Source organism: Lycium barbarum, chromosome 1 (assembly GCF_019175385.1).
Source record: "Lycium barbarum isolate Lr01 chromosome 1, ASM1917538v2, whole genome shotgun sequence".
Classification (NCBI taxonomy): Eukaryota; Viridiplantae; Streptophyta; class Magnoliopsida; order Solanales; family Solanaceae; genus Lycium; species Lycium barbarum.
In genome coordinates, this window is record NC_083337.1 from 144,323,403 (window position 1) to 144,344,815 (window position 21,413).

The window sequence follows — 21,413 nt, forward strand, 5'->3', positions numbered from 1 at the left end:
ATTCCAACTTTGAGTTGAAACGCACCCAATAATTTTCGATGGGTCTATTTCATTGTTATAAAAAAAAAATTGGCAAAATACATAGACAAACACTCAAACTTGGCTCCAGATGTTCAGTTTCACATTTAAACTTCCCAAGTGATCAGCTAAAAATCTCAACTTAGCACAGGTGTGTCTCGTGGATACCCCGGTCAACAAAATCCTAGCGGATCAACTACCGATAGTTGCCTGCAAAAATCCTGACTTATCCACGGATTTTTGACTGAAACAACGGACAAATTAAAACTAGTAAAGATCTCTCCCAAATACTAGATCAATTAACTCGCAATCAAACCAAGTTAAGCAAACTACAAATCGACCCCCAAGAGTCATCAAAAGATAGTAACTGTATTGATTAATTTACAAAAGGTTCCATCATCAATCCCTCGATTGAGAAACTTAGTTACTCACTGTTGAATAATTCATCGGATAAAATCAACAATAAATAATAAAAACATATATAGGAGAAGATTAAACAATATAAAACTTTAATGCTGAATCTTGCTCTAATATTTGGATGAAATATTGATCTCCTTCTTCAGTAATTGAACTAGGATTCTAAAGAAATCAGGTGCTCATCAATGGTAAAATGCAGAAATGAAGTGAATGAGGGAGAGTGAAAGGAAGAGAGAAGAGTGAGAGAGGGAACAAAGATCAATTTCCATTCAGCATGTCTCCTTTTCATACACTGTCCACTATTTTTTTCATTTCAATTTTATGGGACACTTTTTATTTTTTTAGAGATTTAAATTATATAAATTTCACATGAGAAGATAATAATGTATTTTTTAATCATATTGACATGAGAAAATTATAATGTATATTTTTTTTAATCATATTGACATGAGAAATTTTCAACTTATAGTATCTAAATTTTAATTTGAAAATATATATTACATTTAATCTAATTCAATTTAAGTTCAAAATTAGTCAAATTAACTCTCAAAAAACGAAAAATATCACATAAATTAGGATGAAGCGAGTATTAATACTAACGACAAAGGGTCAGATTTGCCCTTGTACTCTCACAAATAAGTTATAATAGCCCTTTGTTATACTTTTTCGCTATTTTTGCCCTTGACATCTAACTTTAGGATTATATTTGTGTCACGACCCAATCCCGTAGGCCGTGACTAGTGCCCAACTTGGGCACCCAGACAGACAAACATATCAAATCGTAACACACTTATCCAAATCGAATCACATACAGATAGCATATACGGCCATAAACACTATATGCCGTCTCAAACTATGTCGAACTGTATCAGACACATTTCGACGCAAACATATACATATACTTATATCAAAAAGCCGGCAAGGCTATCAAATGTATCAAAAGCCGACAAGGCTAACAGATGGCGCAACGGCCCAAAACATATACAAAGTGCACGCCGACAAGGCTGCCATAACGAACAGGGTCATACAAACACATCTGTACAGAAGTAGGCACACACACCCACAAATACGTCTACAGACCTCTAAACAGACCAAACGGATCATATGGCGGAACAGGGCCCCGCCGTACCCCTGAACAAATATATACATATGCATCAAACAAGTATATATACCAAAATGTAGGCTCCGGAATAAGAGGAGCACTCCAAACAGCAGAAGAGGGTGTCATAAACTGGTGGATCACCAAACTGTGCGTCTGTACCTGCGGGCATGAAACGCAGCCCCCCGAAGAAAGGGGGTCAGTACGAAATATGTACTGAGTATGCAAAGCAGAAAATACAGAAACAAATCTGAGGCATAAACGAAATAGTAGTACAGAACATAAGTATAAATCCAACATATCAAAATTTGTTTACTTTCAAAAATATGTAAGTCATGCGTAGGGTACAGAAGAATATGGTCGCCCGCCCGTCGATGGCGCCATAACACAGCATAACACCAGAAAGTTTCAAATCTCCGTATCCCCGTCACATATCACCTCACAACATAACGCCATACACAGCATAACACCAAATATAAGTGGAACCCGACCCTCTTTTGCGAGTAGCTCGGTGAACCATAAACACAGCATAACTCCGGAGTATATCAAAGCGCGCACGATAACAGAACCGGCCCGGGAACCGGCGAAAGATATAACAGAACGCACGAATAGAGTCGTGAGTAGTCATATGCATAAAATCAATATCATAAATTCAAACATAAGCAAAATGATCATATTTGAAATCGGAATAATAGTCATACCAAATTCTTTCAAAGATTCTCCGAATTACATAAAGGAAAGTCGCGGGACCCACGGACGGGTATCGACCCGAATCGGGCCCGCTCATGGAAAACATACTCATTATACATCATGCAAACTCTTATGAAAATATTTTGGAGCAATCCGAGCACTTATGTGAAAGATATGGCATTCGGAAATTTCGAACTTCTTTAAAGTGAACCCTTTTTATGCAAAATTCGGAAAACGATTATTTCAAAGACATAAGGGTTCATATTTCATCAAATCATACATAAGAGTGTCAAACAACATATACGGATCATAACATGCTCGGATTTCGGATTTGGAATTTCCTTAAGGCTCTAATTTAGCCTATGTAAAACTAAGACATGCCAAAAAGAAAGGAAGTTGCCTTACATACCGTTTGTCGTCTGTACCAATTCAATAATTTAAATTCGTCTCGATTGGCACTTCAACCTATAACAATGGTAGCATGTCCGTCAAATTGGTGGTTGCTAGTAAACGATAAGTCGTTCTTGTATAAAAACAAGTGGGCAGCACTTCCACTACTTTCACACATCCACAACTCACATACGAGGTCAACAACATCAATAACAAGACACAACTCAAGGACATAACAAAATCAGCCCCATATGCACTACATACACCATTGCTATCATTCTTTCTCTTTACATCCATGGAGTACAACAACCACAACAACAAAGTGATTAATACACTAATTCCTTATGTTTATCCATCCCCTTTAACAATGTTAGACCAGCCACCAAGAACAACCCATACTCCAGCAAATATGCTACATATATTGTACATAATCATAACTATAATCCCTGCATTTCGACTCAACAAGAGCAGCCACGAAAATTACAACAAACAGCCCCCAAAATGTCACCACAAAACAGCCACGAAATTTATAACAAGCAGCCCCAAAACAGCCCCAAAATTCATCACAAAACAGCCATGAAATTCATCACAAAACAGCCACGAAATTCATTACAAAACAGCCCCAAAACAGCCCTTAGTTACCACATAACAATGACCGATAATCTCATGAACATCTAAGAATATACCAAGCAGATCGCACACACTTCGCATACGATATTTTATACGCTTCTTTCCTCCAAGTTTGATGATTCACATCAGCAACAACATCAACCTCTATATGCAAGAAAACTATCGTAACATTACAACAAGTTCTAAAACAGCCCCATCCATTATAACGTCACAATACAATTATTAACTATCCATAGTTCTCCAATTACTCAAGAACAGCCCCTAACTACAATTTAACCATAACAATGACAACCTCAAATAGCCATATAATCACATGAGATATTCCACCAAAAACCTTATCAAAACAGCCCACGACAACAACAACAATCCACACTTTAACAACTTCATTTACATTATAAGGATCGCAACAACACAACTAACATATTAAACAAAATTAATCCATTTCCATTCTACTTCCATACACCACACGCCCACACCCTATATTTCTAACTTCCACCAAATTCATTCAGCTTTCATTTCCAATATAAATTCCACCATAACCACAACTAGAATACAACATAAAATTCAACTCATATTGTCTATACAACATCACATATATACGGCCACCTACATACATACACACCCACTTTGCAAACTTCCATATTTCCATAAATTCTACTCATTTCTACATATTACAACATAAACAAACCTTCATAACATAATAAAAATGAATTGATTCTTACCTTTTTCTACAATCTTCTTCCATCTTACTTCGCTTTGCTATAACCCGGAGGGAATAGACGTTTGAATCCTTTAAGTCATAAAGGAGTAACCAGTATAAAACCTTGACTAGCATCAAGATCAAGTCTTGGCTGAGAGACCACTCATTTTCGTGATAGCTACTGGTTTTCGTTAGAAAACATTGCAAAGAATGGATAGAAATACTTAATAACCAAAAGTTAATCCTTATATTTTTTTATTCACTTAATGGATAAGGTTTTCCCTTTATGATGTGGTCAAAAACGTGGCAAGAGGAAGCATGCATTCTAGTTGGTTTGCCTTTATTTATTATAAATACAAAATGGCAAACATAGACCATGTGCACTTTCGTACTTACACTGCATTCTTCTCCAAAATGTGTCCACTAAATAAATTTACACCTAATCATATATTGAATAAATATCATGATGCCATGTGGATGACTACCGTTTGGACTTTTCCCACTACTCTCCCACTTTATCCAATATTTAATCGGTTACGCACATAATTAATTTCTTGATCCCAATTCACTTTAATAACAATTATTTTTAATACATTTCATATACTTATTGCCACGATTATGTGACATAGCACTAGTCCATAATCCCTTTTGGTACCCATAAAATGTTATTTTCAATCACCGTCATTCACTTTCGAGTCTTAAATAATTTTGGGACCTCAAACTTTTATACCATGATTGTAACACCCCGTACTTTTAATGAAAGTTTTGACCACGATCCTAGACTTAGAACATCAGATAAAGAATGTGGGAATTGAAAATTTTCCGTTAAGTTGTGATATGGTGGTTTACGCCCATGAACAGTGGTCGTATTTCAATTTACGACCATGAACAGTGCCCGTAAACTGAAACCAAGAATTTCTGAACATTCTGGAATTTGACATTTTGAGGTCATATGGTTAAATACGGACCGTATTTCACTTTACGGCCCTTATTTCAAAACGTGTTTGGAATTTGGGAAAACTTCCTTGATGAAAGTTGTAGAGCATTGAAATACCTTTCCAACGGTATCTTACGGGGGTCAAACGGACATCTGTGCAAAGAGTTATGACCATTTTACTGAAGAGAGGCAGTGCAGTCCATATGGCAGAATACGGACCGTATTGCAGTTTACGGCCCGTAAACTTGAAATACGGCCAGCACAGTGCTGGACGTAAACTGCATTTTCCAAAACATTATATGTTCGTTTATATCAGTTCAAGTCATTATTTTTCATTCCCTCAAACCCTAGAACGACCTCCTACTCTCCTCCAACATCAAGAACACCAAGGTAAGTCCATTCCAATTATTCCAACTCAATTCTAACATATATCCTTGTAATCTAAACAAGAAATAATCATTCCTAATCTAGGGTTTTCAAGAAAACCCATCTCAAGATTCAAGAATCAAGATTTAGGAAATCTTCTTCAAAATCCAAGTCTTTAATTCAAGTTTTGGAACAACTAAGGTATGTAGAACTTCCATCCACATGAGGGAATCTCTATGTTCTTCCCCATGCTTCATTTCATTGATATCCATGAAGTTCAAATCTTAGGGCATTAAACCCAACATATTGGTAGCCCGTATTTAAGTATTTATGTACATGAATTTTGTATCTATATTCGTTGTTGTATTCCTAATCTTCCATTACGGTTATTAGGAACCCTAGCTTAATCCATGAATCATGAATTCTTCCTCATGTGTTCTCATTATGTTTTATATGAAACTTTATGATTTCATCCAGCAAGTTACAAGCATGTTTTCAAGTCAAGTATATATATATATATATGATTATGAACTATTGTTATTACTCATGCATCAAAAACATGTTTTGCAAGACTATGACAAGTTATCTTATGACACTATATTTACAAGTTATGATTCATGATACCATGTACAAACAAGTTATGATTTATGAAAACCATGTACAAGCAAGCTATGATTTATGAAAACCATGTACAAGCAAGTTATGATTCATGAAAACCATGTACAAGCAAGTTATGATTCATGAAAACCATGTACAAGCAAGTTATGATCATGAATACTATGTACAAGCAAGTTACGATTCATGATATACCATGGGCAGCAAGCGCCACTATTTTACATGTTCATGTTTTGGGAGTTGCATTAATTACCGAGGAGGGCTTCAGATAGCCTGAAACTACGTAGCCACCGTAGGATGAGGATCGCTCCACCCATGTCCCGGACGATCTCTCATAATGACTGGATCCTTTCATATTTTATTAAATCTCATGTTCCCTGGCAAGGACTGAGTGTTCTGCTGGCGGGACGCAAGCACCAGACCATGGATCGGTTATAAGTTATTGCTCTCCCTACTTATGATATTTTTACCATGTTTTATATATATATGTATTCATGCTCATGCTCATGCTCAGGTTCATGTCCAGGTTTTCAGTTTCAGTTCTTATCATGTTTTTCCATGTCCCATGTTGTTTCTTTCAGTTGTTTTACATACCAGTACATTCAATGTGCTGACGTCCCCTTTTTATTGCCCGGGGGCCTGCATTTCACGATGCAGGTACTGATATACAGGACGACACATCTGCTCAGTAAGATAGCATTCGTATCAGCTTATTGGTGAGCCCCATCTCATTCGGGGTTTAGTCAACTTTTGTTTTATGCTTAGTTATGCATCTAAGGTATGCTGGGGGCCTTGTCCCAGTAAGTATGTTTTCCAGTCAGATCATGATAGAGGTTTCATAGACTAGACAAGTCAGTTATGTTATGTCAGACATTCGGAGTCGTATAGCCATTTTTGGCTCATTCATGTTATTTCCGCACTCATGTTTAAACAAGTGTTTTTATTCAGTATTATGACTTATTACGTTTTATAAAGGCTCATCATGCATTCACGTTATATTTCCGCTCATGTATGTATCATGATGATTCAGCAAGCCATGTGGTTCGCTCGGTCACACGCAGTCAGGCACCGAGTGCCGTGTTACGTCCAGGCCATGGTTCGGGGCGTGACAAAGCTTGGTATCAGAGCTTAGGTTCAAGAGTCTTTAGGGAGTCTATGAAACCGTGTCCAGTGGGGTCACTTTTATATGTGTGAGGGCCCCATACATATAAACAGTTGACCACCAAGACATTCAGGATTGTCTCATTTCTTATTACTCTAGATCGTGCCATGAAGCTTAGAGCGATAAGTAACTTCTCTTCTTCTCGAATTACGTACGTTTCGAATGCGCAAGAGATGAACAAGTAATTCAAGGTCCAAGTAAGGATGTTTACCCATAGAGGGTACAATTGTGCAGTACTTACTGGTAACGAATGAGACTTCAAGTGCTATTGAAAGTGGAATACAATGTAAGTTGCCCAAGAAGGGGTGTAGTGGAATGAATGGTATGTTGAATGATAATGATATTCTTGAGAAAGAAGAATGAAATACAACAGGGAGAGAATATCAGAGAAATTAGAAAAGGAGCTAAGTCAACAGGAAAAAGGTAAGTCATGGAGGATCTCAAGGAAGTAGTGGCACACAGTTTTCTACCGGAGGGCATCAGGACCCACTCTATCTGCAGTTAAAGATTGAAAGGGAAAATAAACAGGAAAGTGTAACAAGTACAGTTTGAGTTGGACATATAAGGTAAGTTCATCATTTTTATACTGTTGTTGAAATTGGGAGACCTGTGTGGCTATGCTATGATATGATATGATATATATGTTTACATGTTGGCCTTGTAAGGCATTGTTGGTATTTCCTGCGTGCAGGTTTTTGGGATAGTAAGAAATACAGAGGAAACTCTGCCAAATTTTTCCTAGAAATAGAAGGAGAATAAGATATAAGTTCGTAATTTGTCTGGAAAATCCATGTCAACAGTAATGATAAGATTTGACTAAGTTATGAGTACAACTGACTTTGAGAAATATGATTTGATTTCCTATTTAGATGAACACCTTGAGTAGGTGACAGTTCGGATACATCCGAACGTGTGTTAGAAACCAAGGGCTTACGTTCAGCGTGGAGTATAGTGATTAGCGAAAGAAGAAATCAGCTAAACTGTAAGAGAACAAACTACAGAAGAATAGCCTTTAAGAGTTGTCCAAAGAGGTTTTCCTAAGATTTACAAGTGTGAGCAGAGTTAAGTCGTTAAGATGGAGTATGTCAGTTATGAATATAGTAGCAACCAGTTCATGTAAGTAAGTTTAGTTCTTTTTCCCCATGAGAAATTGCTCAAATGTGAGTAAAAAAAAAAAAAAGGTAAGTGTTGTAGAGTACGAAGGAATTGCAGAAGGTAAGGAATGCTAATTGGATCCCATCAAAAGAGAAGAATTTGTAAGTATAAGATGTTAGCCTTGGTCTAAGGGGGAGATGCATAAATCGCCAGTAAGTCCAGCGAGATAATTGAAGACCCGAATGGTTATTATGAGATATGAAGAACCTTAGTTCAGTTAAGTTGGCATAATGAGATAGTCTTCATAAGGAATATGCCTCGTCTTAGAGGAAACCTGAATTGAGTAGAATGATCATCGAACGAATATTATCAAGTTCAATTACTATCGATTAGGCGATCACAGAAAATCTATAAGATCATGCCCAGTTATGTGTCAAAAGGGTAGTGCCATTGCACAAGACTCTAACCCTTAAGGTGCTAGTCATAGACTTAGCGCACAACAGTACTATGAGTATTTTAGGAAGTATCAAAAATCAAGTATGGGAAGTATGGTTCATGATTTAGGCAGACAAGATAACTAAGGTGAAAGAAGTTCACTGCTTATCCAAGATAGAAATCTGACTTTCAGACTCTTAAGTAGGTGGAGTTATTGCCCAGAACATGGCATTCCTGCTTAGTCATCGAAGTTAGAGAGAAGCAGTTTGGTGATTCCTACTTACTGCAGATGAAAGAGGAGATTCACGAACAGAAAGCCTTAGCTTTTGAACAAGGGGGAGATAATGGTACCTTGAGATATCGAGGCAGATTACGCGTTCTAGATGTAGATGGGCTTAAAGAGCGAATCATGTCAGAAGCTCACAACTCTAGGTATTCCATCCACCCAGGTTCCACTAAGATGTACCATGATCTTAAGGATATTTATTGGTGGAATGATACGAAGAAGAATGTGGCAGAGTTCGTAGCTGAGTGTCAGAATTGTCAGCAAGTGTAAGCCGAACACCAGAAGCCTGGTGGCTTGGTTCAGGATAATGATATTTCTGTCTGGAAACGGGAAATGATCAATATGGGCTTTGTATCAGGTCTACCTCATTCAGCTAGGAGGCATGATTTAATTTGGGTGATTGTGGACAGACTTACGAAGTCAGCGCACTTCTTGCCAGTTAAGACCACAGATTGAACATAAGATTATGCCAAGTCATGTGTTAATGAAATTGTTGGATTGTATGGGACCCTAGAGTCCATTATTTTAGATTATGGTGCTCAGTTCACACCGAACTTCTAAAAATCCTTTCAGAAAGGATTGGGTACAGAGGTGAACCATAGCACAACTTTTCATCCTCAGATAAATGGTCAGACAGATACGCTATTCAGATCTCATGTTATGATATTCATGTTAGTTCAATACTCAGATATTTATGTCAACTTAGTACTCAGATATCAGTCCAGTACTCACGTATTCATGCCATTCCAGTATTCAGCTAATCCAGTATTCAGTCAGCTCAGTATTCAGCTAATCCAGTATTCAGTCAGCTCAGTATTCAACTAATCCAGTATTTAATTAGCTCAGTATTCAGTCAGCCCAGTCTTCAGTCAGGACAATAGACATTCAGTTTAGTATCTCAGCAGTTTAGTAATCTTGTATTCATTCAGTTCAGTAACCATGTGTCCTTGATTTCAATGGTAATTGGGATGACCACCTGTCTCTTATTGAGTTTACTTACAATAAAAGAAAAAGGATTACCATGCTAATATTGGTAAGGCACTATTTGAAACCCTTTTTGAGCGAAGGTGTAGATTACCAATTGGTTGGTTCAAAGTTGGTGAGGCAGAGTTGTTAGGACCATATTTTAGTTTATCAGGATATGGAGAAAGTCAAGTTAATACAGGAGCGTTTGAAACGGCTCAGAGTCACCAGAAGTCATATACAGATGTGAGGCGAAGGGAACCTAGGATTTTCAGTTGATGATTAGGTGTTCCTTAAAGTCTCACCCATGAAAGGTGTTATGAGATTTGGCAAGAAAGGGAAGCTAAGTCCCAGATATATTGGACCTTACAGGATTCTACGAAAGGTCGGTCTAGTGGCATATGAACTCGAGTTGCCACAAGACTTGGTTGCTGTACATCCCGTATTTCATGTGTCCATGTTGAGGAAGTGTGTAGGAGACCCATCGTTGGTTGTTCCTACTGATACTATAACAGTTAAGGATGGGTTGACTTATGAGGAGATCCCCGTAGCCATTCTTGACCGTCAAGTTCGCAAGTTGAGAACTAAGGAAATAGCATCAGTGAAAGTCCTGTGGGGGAGTCAGAAAGTTGAGGAAGCTACATGGGAAACCGAGAAGGATGTGAAATCCATGTACCCGTACTTGTTTCAGCCCGCAGAAGATATTTATGATGAAGCACCAGTATTTTGAGGTATGTAAGCTTTCTTTTCATGCTTTTGGTCGGGTGTGGCCAATTGATAGTGCTATTGTGATGTAGCCCTGTGAGGCAATGATATTATGGGTTGTTGTGACAGGTTGGTAGTGCCATATTACAGGGGAAACTCTGGCAAAACTTTTGTAGAATCCCGAATGTTTAACATTCGAGGACGAATTCTCCAAAAAAAAAAAAAAAAAAAAAAAAAAAAAAAAAGGGAAGAATGTTACACCTTGGAAATTTCCCCGTTAGCGTACTGTGAATAGACCCACGAAGGGTATTACGTGTACGACATGTTGACGAGTAAGAAGTAATGACTCTAAATGAGATTTCAAAGACATTTGTGGTAGGAGACGAAAGTTATTAAGGAAAACAAGGTATATGTTGTATGTCGGGCAAGAATCACGAGTATCGGATTAATGATGGCTCAATGACATTTTGGAGAAGAGTTATAATGTCCCTTATGTATTCATGCCTCACGTTTCACGTTCAAGTTCATGTATTCGCTATTCATGTCTCATGTTTAGGCACTGACGTTTTCATAAAACTATGTCATGTCAGTTTTCCTGCCCCATGTCATGTTATGTCTCATGTTTCACGCTCATGTCATGTATCCATCGCTCATGTTTCATGTCTCAAGCTCCAGTATCCATGTTTCCATGTAATCATCCATTCAGTTCTTATGTTCCATGATCATGCCCCCACGTAACCATGTCAAGCTCTTATGTTTTATGTCGTCTTTCATTCATGTTCATGTATTCAAGCCATGTCCAGCCATATCCTTAACCATGACCCATCATTCGAGGACGAATGATCCCAAGGGGGAGATATTGTAACACCCCGTACTTTTAATGAAAGTTTTGACCACGATCCTAGACTTAGAACATCAGATAAAGAATGTGGGAATTGAAATTTTTCCGTTAAGTTGTGATATGGTGGTTTACGCCCATGAACAGTGGTCGTATTTCAATTTACGACCATGAACAGTGCCCGTAAACTGAAACCAAGAATTTCTGAACATTCTGCAATTTGACATTTTGAGGTCATATGGTTAAATACGGACCGTATTTCACTTTACGGCCCGTATTTCAAAACGTGTTTGGAATTTGGGAAATCTTCCTTGATGAAAGTTGTAGAGCATTGAAATACCTTTCCAACAGTATCTTACGGGGGTCAAACGGACATCTGTGCAAAGAGTTATGACCATTTTACTGAAGAGAGGCAGTGCAGTCCATATGGCAGAATACGGACCGTATTGCAGTTTACGGCCCGTAAACTTGAAATACGGCCAGCACAGTGCTGGACGTAAACTGCATTTTCCAAAACATTATATGTTCGTTTATATCAGTTCAAGTCATTATTTTTCATTCCCTCAAACCCTAGAACGACCTCCTACTCTCCTCCAACATCAAGAACACCAAGGTAAGTCCATTCCAATTATTCCAACTCAATTCTAACATATATCCTTGTAATCTAAACAAGAAATAATCATTCCTAATCTAGGGTTTTCAAGAAAACCCATCTCAAGATTCAAGAATCAAGATTTAGGAAATCTTCTTCAAAATCCAAGTCTTTAATTCAAGTTTTGGAACAACTAAGGTATGTAGAACTTCCATCCACATGAGGGAATCTCTATGTTCTTCCCCATGCTTCATTTCATTGATATCCATGAAGTTCAAATCTTAGGGCATTAAACCCAACATATTGGTAGCCCGTATTTAAGTATTTATGTACATGAATTTTGTATCTATATTCGTTGTTGTATTCCTAATCTTCCATTACGGTTATTAGGAACCCTAGCTTAATCCATGAATCATGAATTCTTCCTCATGTGTTCTCATTATGTTTTATATGAAACTTTATGATTTCATCCAGCAAGTTACAAGCATGTTTTCAAGTCAAGTATATATATATATATGATTATGAACTATTGTTATTACTCATGCATCAAAAACATGTTTTGCAAGACTATGACAAGTTATCTTATGACACTATATTTACAAGTTATGATTCATGATACCATGTACAAACAAGTTATGATTTATGAAAACCATGTACAAGCAAGCTATGATTTATGAAAACCATGTACAAGCAAGTTATGATTCATGAAAACCATGTACAAGCAAGTTATGATTCATGAAAACCATGTACAAGCAAGTTATGATCATGAATACTATGAACAAGCAAGTTACGATTCATGATATACCATGGGCAGCAAGCGCCACTATTTTACATGTTCATGTTTTGGGAGTTGCATTAATTACCGAGGAGGGCTTCAGATAGCCTGAAACTACGTAGCCACCGTAGGATGAGGATCGCTCCACCCATGTCCCGGACGATCTCTCATAATGACTGGATCCTTTCATATTTTATTAAATCTCATGTTCCCTGGCAAGGACTGAGTGTTCTGCTGGCGGGACGCAAGCACCAGACCATGGATCGGTTATAAGTTATTGCTCTCCCTACTTATGATATTTTTACCATGTTTTATATATATATGTATTCATGCTCATGCTCATGCTCAGGTTCATGTCCAGGTTTTCAGTTTCAGTTCTTATCATGTTTTTCCATGTCCCATGTTGTTTCTTTCAGTTGTTTTACATACCAGTACATTCAATGTGCTGACGTCCCCTTTTTATTGCCCGGGGGCCTGCATTTCACGATGCAGGTACTGATATACAGGACGACACATCTGCTCAGTAAGATAGCATTCGTATCAGCTTATTAGTGAGCCCCATCTCATTCGGGGTTTAGTCAACTTTTGTTTTATGCTTAGTTATGCATCTAAGGTATGCTGGGGGCCTTGTCCCAGTAAGTATGTTTTCCAGTCAGATCATGATAGAGGTTTCATAGACTAGACAAGTCAGTTATGTTATGTCAGACATTCGGAGTCGTATAGCCATTTTTGGCTCATTCATGTTATTTCCGCACTCATGTTTAAACAAGTGTTTTTATTCAGTATTATGACTTATTACGTTTTATAAAGGCTCATCATGCATTCACGTTATATTTCCGCTCATGTATGTATCATGATGATTCAGCAAGCCATGTGGTTCGCTCGGTCACACGCAGTCAGGCACCGAGTGCCGTGTTACGTCCAGGCCATGGTTCGGGGCGTGACAATGATCTCTTTATTTGCATACTTGAATGTGACTAAAATTCCATATAGTTCGTTATAACTTGTTCAATTTCTAAACTTTGACCAAACTTATTTTCTCCGATTCATTTAACCTCCACGACACTTACTTATCACTTGTTAAACATAGCATAAATACTTATAACGTCATAAGTAATATTGTCCTTGAACTTATGTCAATTAACTTACGACCAAGCCAATGCACAAAAATGTGAAATTTAACAAATTCACGCACTAATAGTACGAAACACTTATCCTATCAATGTAATGTTCCTTATATTTACTAAAATTAATGCCTACCATTAATCCACGTAGTCACTACACCTTTTAATAGTAGCTATTCCATCCTTGCTGTCCCACTTAGCATTTAATATATAATACATATTTTTTCCAATTAAAAGGACTTTCTATCTGTTACACTTGTAAACAAAAAGCACCATATGCTTCCTTCTATATTTTCATCTAGTAATCACTATATCTAATTGGTAACATAGTATTCATACGGTAATCATATAGCAATGGTGCAGATATAAATATCTATCATACGTATTCTTCAATAATTCTCATAATAGAAAAAGATAGATTTTCATAAGAGAAAATAATTTATGTACCCATAACAAATAAAATCTTATTTCTAAATGTCCTCATACCGCACACATAATTAGAAATGTATCCCAGAAGTAGTAACAGTAATAACTATAGAAAATCATACTTATCAAATATTTACTAAAAGGGGTTTACTTTAAAAAAAAAATACCATATCAAGACCATATATAACAGTTTCAAAAATTCATCAAACTTATTCCGTTACTAATGTCACTGATCTCGTACGCCTTCCGACTTGTGAAAACGCGGGACGTAACAATTTGCTCCAATACTCTATTTTCGATCATATTATACCTCCGTCCATTAAATTCCCTTCTCCCCACCTTTATTTTGGCGCCTAATATTTACAGCTGTCCCTAATGTGACATCCCACTAACAACTCAAATTAAAAATAAGCACGTGATCACCAATTAACAAGTAACGTACTAGCTGTTTGTGGCTAATTTGGATTGACTAGAAACTGAGGACTAAAAGCAAGACTAACTAGTAAATTTTAAATTAAATACACACCACTAAATCGTTACATATCCATGTCGTTGAAAATGTCCCATATAATCGTTATTTATTCTTAATTTGAAGAAATAATTCTTCAACGCTAGACTGCTATGTATATTGGAGAATTGAGAGCGGAGATAATTGTACCCTTTAAATTTCAACACTGGACTGCTACGTCTAAGTATTTCAAATATTCATATATTTTAAAAGATATTCCAATATTTTGACTTTCATAGGCAAATTGATTAAACAGGTGTTGTAAGAGTACCACATCTATGAGTTATAAAGGATACATGGTCTTCTTATATGAACTTGTACAATTCTTCCCTCATAAGCTAACAATCCTTTATTTTATTTTATTTTGCACGGATTGCCCTTCAAAGGCATTGGTCTTTAATTTGTCCCCAAATTGCTGATCTTTAATTTTTGCCATTCGCTTACAAAGTGACCGAAAATACTCTAAGGTTCTGAGTTTGAACCCGCGCTCAGTAAAATACTCTCTCTCTCTCTCTCTCTCTCTCTCTCTCTCTCTCTCTCTCTCTCTCTATATATATATATATATATATATATATATATATATATATATATATATATATATATATATATATATATATATATATATATATTACTCTGCTGAAATTCTACAAAAGTTAACGCCTAACTTTTGCCCGAATAGGCCTAATTTTGCAACGAACCTTTGTCTTACGATTTTTTTTTTAACTAAGCCGAGGTTCGAACTCAGATGTGTTTTAGGAGAAGTGAAAAAAATTAAAAACCAGCAATTTGAGGGGCAATAATTAAAGACCACCTCGAATAACAGAGGCGAGGCTAGGATTTGGAGCTTGTGGGTTCGGGGTTCTAATTCTTTAAAGTTACTGAGTTCTAAATTAATAATTTGTACATATTGACCAAAAACTTTAATACAAATCTATGGTTCGGACCAAAGCTACTGGGCTCGGCGGAACCCACGTTCGAAGGCCTAGCTCCACCCCTGCCGAACAAGGGCAATCGTGCAAATTGCCCGCAATACTTCTCTCATAAGCTAGCTTTTGGGGTTGAGTTAGCCCAAGATTTATTCTTTACAAAATCCATGTTACTCGAAATGTCAATTGGATTCTTTCCCGTGTAACTTTTTATTTTTAATTTGATAATCGTTCAGCACCTTACTGCTGTGAACAGTACGAAGAATGCATCCGCATAAGAAAATTAAAAGATCGTGCAGCATGCATTTTATAGTTTACTCCACATATATGTCACATTTCACGTGGTTCTAGTCTTTTGCTATTTTTATTTTAATAATGTCATTGTCATCTTTGAGCAGAGCTGGAAGTACTCAAAGACTCTATCTCTTTAATATTTTTTGCTGTATTTAGAGGCTCGTGTGTGTGTGTACACATTGAATGAATACGTTAAGAACGTATAATTGCACTCCGAATGATATTATTTCATAAAATTAATGAATCTTTTTTACAAGACAGGTTCACTAGTATATATACCATTAAGTAGTACTCCTGCAAGTTAATTAAACTGAGAAGAAATTAAAGGGTCATTAATTGGTGAGGGTTCTCTTGTGTAAATTAAAGATGGTGAATGTATCAATTATTTCGAAGAAGACTATTAAACCCTTGTCTCCCACCCCATCTACTCAAAAGATTGCACAAGCTTTCCCTTGTTGATCAAGTGGTGAGTCATAGTTATATACCCCTTGTTTTTTTCTACACTAAACATCAAGTAGCTACCATCCCAAATGGATCTAAACAACTATCACAACTCCTAGCAAACTCTTTGTCAAAAACTTTAACTTGTTACTATCCATGGGCTGGGAGTCTGAAAGATAATGCCACCATTGAGTGTGATGATCATGGGGCTGAGTTCTTTGAAGTTCAAATAAACTCTCCCATGGACAAAATTGTTTATCACCCCGATTCACGTATCAAAGACTTGACATTTCCTCAAGGTACACTTTGGGGGAGTTGTATTGGTCGTGCATCGACTGTAGCTCAACTCAGCCATTTTGAGTGCGGAGGAATAGCACTTAGCGTTTGCGTGTCACACAAGGTGGGAGATGGATGTAGTGCTTACTACTTCTTGAGGGATTGGGCTGCATTAACGCGGAACCCTAATGCAAAATTAGCTCCATGCTTTGTTGAGGATTCCCTAATACGATCACCCTTTGATGGTGCTCTTGTCTTCCCATTGGTTGATTCAAAACAGGAAGAATGTATCCAAAAGAGGTTTGTTTTCTCCGCCTCTAAGATATGTGCTCTCAAAGCCTTGGTTGCTCATGAATCTGGAGTAACAAATCCAACGAGGAACGAGGTGGTCAATGCACTTCTCTATAAATGTGCTGTCAGTGCTAATGACAACTCGGGTTCGTTCAAGCCATCTCAGTTGATCCAGTGCTCAAATTTACGAGCATCAATGTCACCTCCTCTACCACCAACCTCTATTGGGAATATCCTCACCGTATTTTCCACACCAATATATCACGAAGAACAAGACCTCAAATTGCCAAAATTAGTAGCTGATATAAGAAAGTCCAAAGACAACCTCTCGGGCAGAAATAATGTGGAACAAAATGAGTTGGTTTCGGAGATGCTGGATGCATATAGAAACGGAGAAGCGCCATACCAGCAAAGGAACTGTGATGTGTACACTAACACTAGCTTTTTAGGGTTCGAATTCGAGAAACTAGACTTTGGATGGGGGAAACCTGCTAGAGGAAGTATAGCAAGTGGTCCAGCTAACAAGATCTTTATATTGATGAATACACCTGATCGCAGAGGAGTTGAAGCGTTCGTGAACTTGAATGAACAAGACATGTCTGTCTTCGAGAATGACAAGGACCTTCTCCAATTTGCTACTCCTATTGAGCAGGCACATGATTTATTATGAACAACAATACATATTCATATTATGCATGATCGATGAAATTGGACAATTTCGATTCTTGCATGCCAAAGTGACAAGGAGCTTCTTCAATTAGTAATATGTACTGCTTTGCTTTCTGCATTCAGATCAGTGTTAAGTTTTGAATTTCATTTGTTTCTGATATATCTGTTGTGTTTTTTTTTTTTTTTTTTTATTTCTCTCGTTTAGCAAAAGTTTTTAATATTGATTGTTAATGTTTAATTCCCAATGCTTGGGACTTGTCTTCTCTATTCTCTTTTATATATCCCTGATGTTAACTTTCTTCTTATGGCAAAGAACTAATTCTGTTTTATAGTATCTTCGTATTAATTTACAGCTTTCTGAAAAGGAACAAAAGATATAGAAAGGCAGGACATTTAAGTTTTTCTTTATTTACTCTATTTTGGACAAGCGGTGCACCTGACAAGTGAAGGTTGCCCAGTTGGTAAAGCACCTCCAACCACCGTTAGGTTCAAGGTTCGAGTTACGCTGGATGGAAAGCGTGGAAACATTACAGATCCTCCAAAAATGGGGGAAAAAGAAAAAAAAAAGACCAGTGGTGCACCCGTTAATTCGAGGGAGGAACAACGAATATATCGAGAAGACATTCTTGGGTAAATTTTGGACTTTCTTGAGGTGCAAAATAGAGTTCATTGTTATCTTGTTTTTATTAAATTAAAGTAGCATAATTTTAAAAACTAAAAAGATCATTACATATAATACTGCTCTTCAGAGTAAATGAGATTCCAGATTATTTGGTCTAACGGATTGAACCGGGTAAAATCGTGCATCCAATAAACTATGGATTTTATTCTTTGGGCTTTTACAAGGGATTTTTCAAAGATGTAAAGGGATACACATAATTAAACCAAGCGAAAAGGAGATGAATCAAAATTCGTCATCGTTTCTATGATCTGTGGCAACTAATAATAGATCTTTCTTTTTTCTCGCAGTTATTCCATCTGTTTCAGTCATATCCAAATCTTTTGGATTAGTTCCATATGGGAGTTCCCAATCAAAGTGGAGGAGTAACTGAGCCAGTGGATGTGTAACATTAGCTAAACCAAATAACATTTCTGGACACATCCTTCTTCCTGCACCAAATGGAACAAACTCAAAGTGATTTCCTATTAAGTCAAAAGAAGATTTCTCAAATCTTTCTGGTATAAAACTTTCATGATCATCCCAACTTTCAGAATCTCTCGCGAGTGCCCATGCATTGATCAGTACCCTTGTCTTAAAAGGTATTGCATATCCATCAATTTTTGTTTGCTCCATACATTCCCTAGGCCCTATAAAAGGAACTGGAAAATGTAGCCTTAATGCTTCCTTAACCACTAACTTCAGGTATGTCAATTTTTCAAAATCTTCTTCATCATAATTTTTCTTTCCCTTAAAGATATGTCTCACTTCACTTTGGGCCTTGGCCATAATATTTGGGTTCTTCATCAGTTCTAAAAATGCCCAAATAAGAACTGTAAATGAAGTTTCAGTTCCAGCAAGAAAGATGTCCTGAATCAACAAATAAATAAATTAAAATCAATATATAGATTCCTATATTTAATAAGGTAAAAGATAAAAGAAAAGGAGTACTAAAATGCTTAAGGAGAAACCTTTAAAGGGGTGTGGAGCTATAAACTCCCAACTTTGAGATTGCACTGTGACATCGATTTACTAGATACAAATAAATATTGTCCTTCCATTTTTTATGATCTTGCAGGAATAAACCAATTAACCAGGACAATTTCGATATATATTAATTGATGGGGAAAAGGTAAACACCTTACAGCAATTACTCAAACACTCCGGAATTAGTTGAAACAGACTCGTTAGAGGTCGTTCGAATGCTTAGCTATAACAATGAATTTAATGTTTTCTCTGATTGCAGGCACTTCTTCCTCCAGCGGAGTAGAACAAGGATCACCCACGTCTACAGGGAACAAAACTTATTGGCAGATAAACTCGCAGACTATGGACGGAATCTAACAGATGAAACTCATCTGCTTCTTTTTGATGGACCCTTAGCTTATGTAGCAGCCTACTACCACCGTGATATGGAAGGGCGAGTTTCTGGGCACTCTTTTGTCAACTCGACACCAACTGGTGCAGCTACAACACCTTACCTAACTCGAAGTTTTTGTAATCTCCAGGACTGTAGCCTAAATATTTCTTTTAGACTTTGTAATAGCGAACTAAGTGGCAGTAATATGAAGCACTCCCCATCTATGATTGGAAACTGAAGTTCTGTGTTCTCCTTAACCCTTAGGAAAACATCAACCAAATCTTCGTCTCCAAACTCACCATTTCCCCTTTTACCAGCTGCTTTATTTTCAATATGCTCGTTGACGATTTCCTCCGTAACTTCATCAACCTTTTCATGGGCATTCATCAATCTAGATTTGGAGCCACTCATTTTGTTAAGTAACTTGCAAGAAGGGAACGATCTGCCACATCAAATCCTCCAATTAATAACAGTACTTCCTTCACTAATGTTATAAACTCGTCTCAATCTTTGAACATCTTTCCGAAGGCTGCTCTACAAGTGACAGAGTTGGTAAACCGAAAGATTTTTTCTGTCATGTTGATTGTGGAACCCCTCGTGGAACGAATTGATGAAATGAGACTTGAAAGCTCATCTTGTCGAATTGCACCAAAGGACTTGACCATCTTCAGACTAAGAAGTTCTACAATACAAATTTTACGCATTTGTCCCCAGTAGTCACCATATTGGTGAAATATAATGTCCTTAGTGTTGTAAAATATGATTTTTGTGGATGTAAGTTGTGGCCTAGTAGCAAAGGCGAGATCATGAGTTCTTAGAATTTCTTTTGCAATAGTAGGTGATGATATGACCACCGTTGGAATTTCCCCGAGTTGCAAGTACATAATTGGCCCTTATTTTTGCGCTAAACTTCTAAGAGTGTGATGTGGAAGTCCTCGTCCGATCAAGTGATGCAGACTTCCAATAAAGGGAAGTCTCCATGGACCTGGAGGACGGAACCTGATTTGCTTCTTGTTTTTCCATTGTCTACTGATTAGAATAAAGAGGAAGAAGAAGAAAAGAAAAAATGAAAGTAAGTTGAAATTAAGAGTGGAGTATATCTCCATTAATGGTCAGTAATTAAAGAAAAGGAAGCTTATGAGGGATATTGCTGCAAATAATGGCCGAATACCCAAACGACTTAATCCCACCAAGGAAGCCACATGGCTGCTTTTATAATGGCCCAATTCCTAAATGATCTAATTCAAGAAGGAGTCATATTTTTTTAAGTTAATAGAAAAGTCACTTAATTATGTCTATAGCATCACTTAATTTCGGATAGTTAGGTCATCATTTGATCTTTAATGTACTCATAAATGATACTCCATTGCAGTGCGTTATCATAAATAGAATGTTTCACTGCACGTCGTGACTTATCATAAAGTGTTCATTGCACATAGATATTATTGGTCACCACAGTCGTCCATTGCACATGGTTACCAGAATCGTCCGCTGCACATGATATTATTAAACAAAAAAACAAACAAAGGGGAAATAGACAAATTTGGCCAGAAATGGAAAATATTTATCCCTCGTTAATAGTTGAATTCAAATATGCCTTTGCCATTACTAGTTGGGGACAAATTTATCCATGAACTATGCGAAATAGAACAAATTTGTTCTTATTTTTTAACGGTGGAAGTTTACCACCCGGTGAAGTCATGTGTCATGCAATAAAGGATTAGTTT

The 21,413-nt window shown here is 37.0% G+C and overlaps 2 pseudogenes; one reads left to right on the plus strand and one right to left on the minus strand.

Moving 5' to 3' along the window:
• The first annotated feature begins 16,357 nt into the window (after positions 1–16,357).
• On the plus strand, positions 16,358–18,118 carry LOC132615536 (acyltransferase Pun1-like; annotated as a pseudogene).
• Positions 18,119–18,422: 304 nt separating this feature from the next.
• LOC132612026 (premnaspirodiene oxygenase-like) lies at positions 18,423–20,857 on the minus strand (annotated as a pseudogene).
• Between the last annotated feature and the right edge of the window lie 556 nt (positions 20,858–21,413).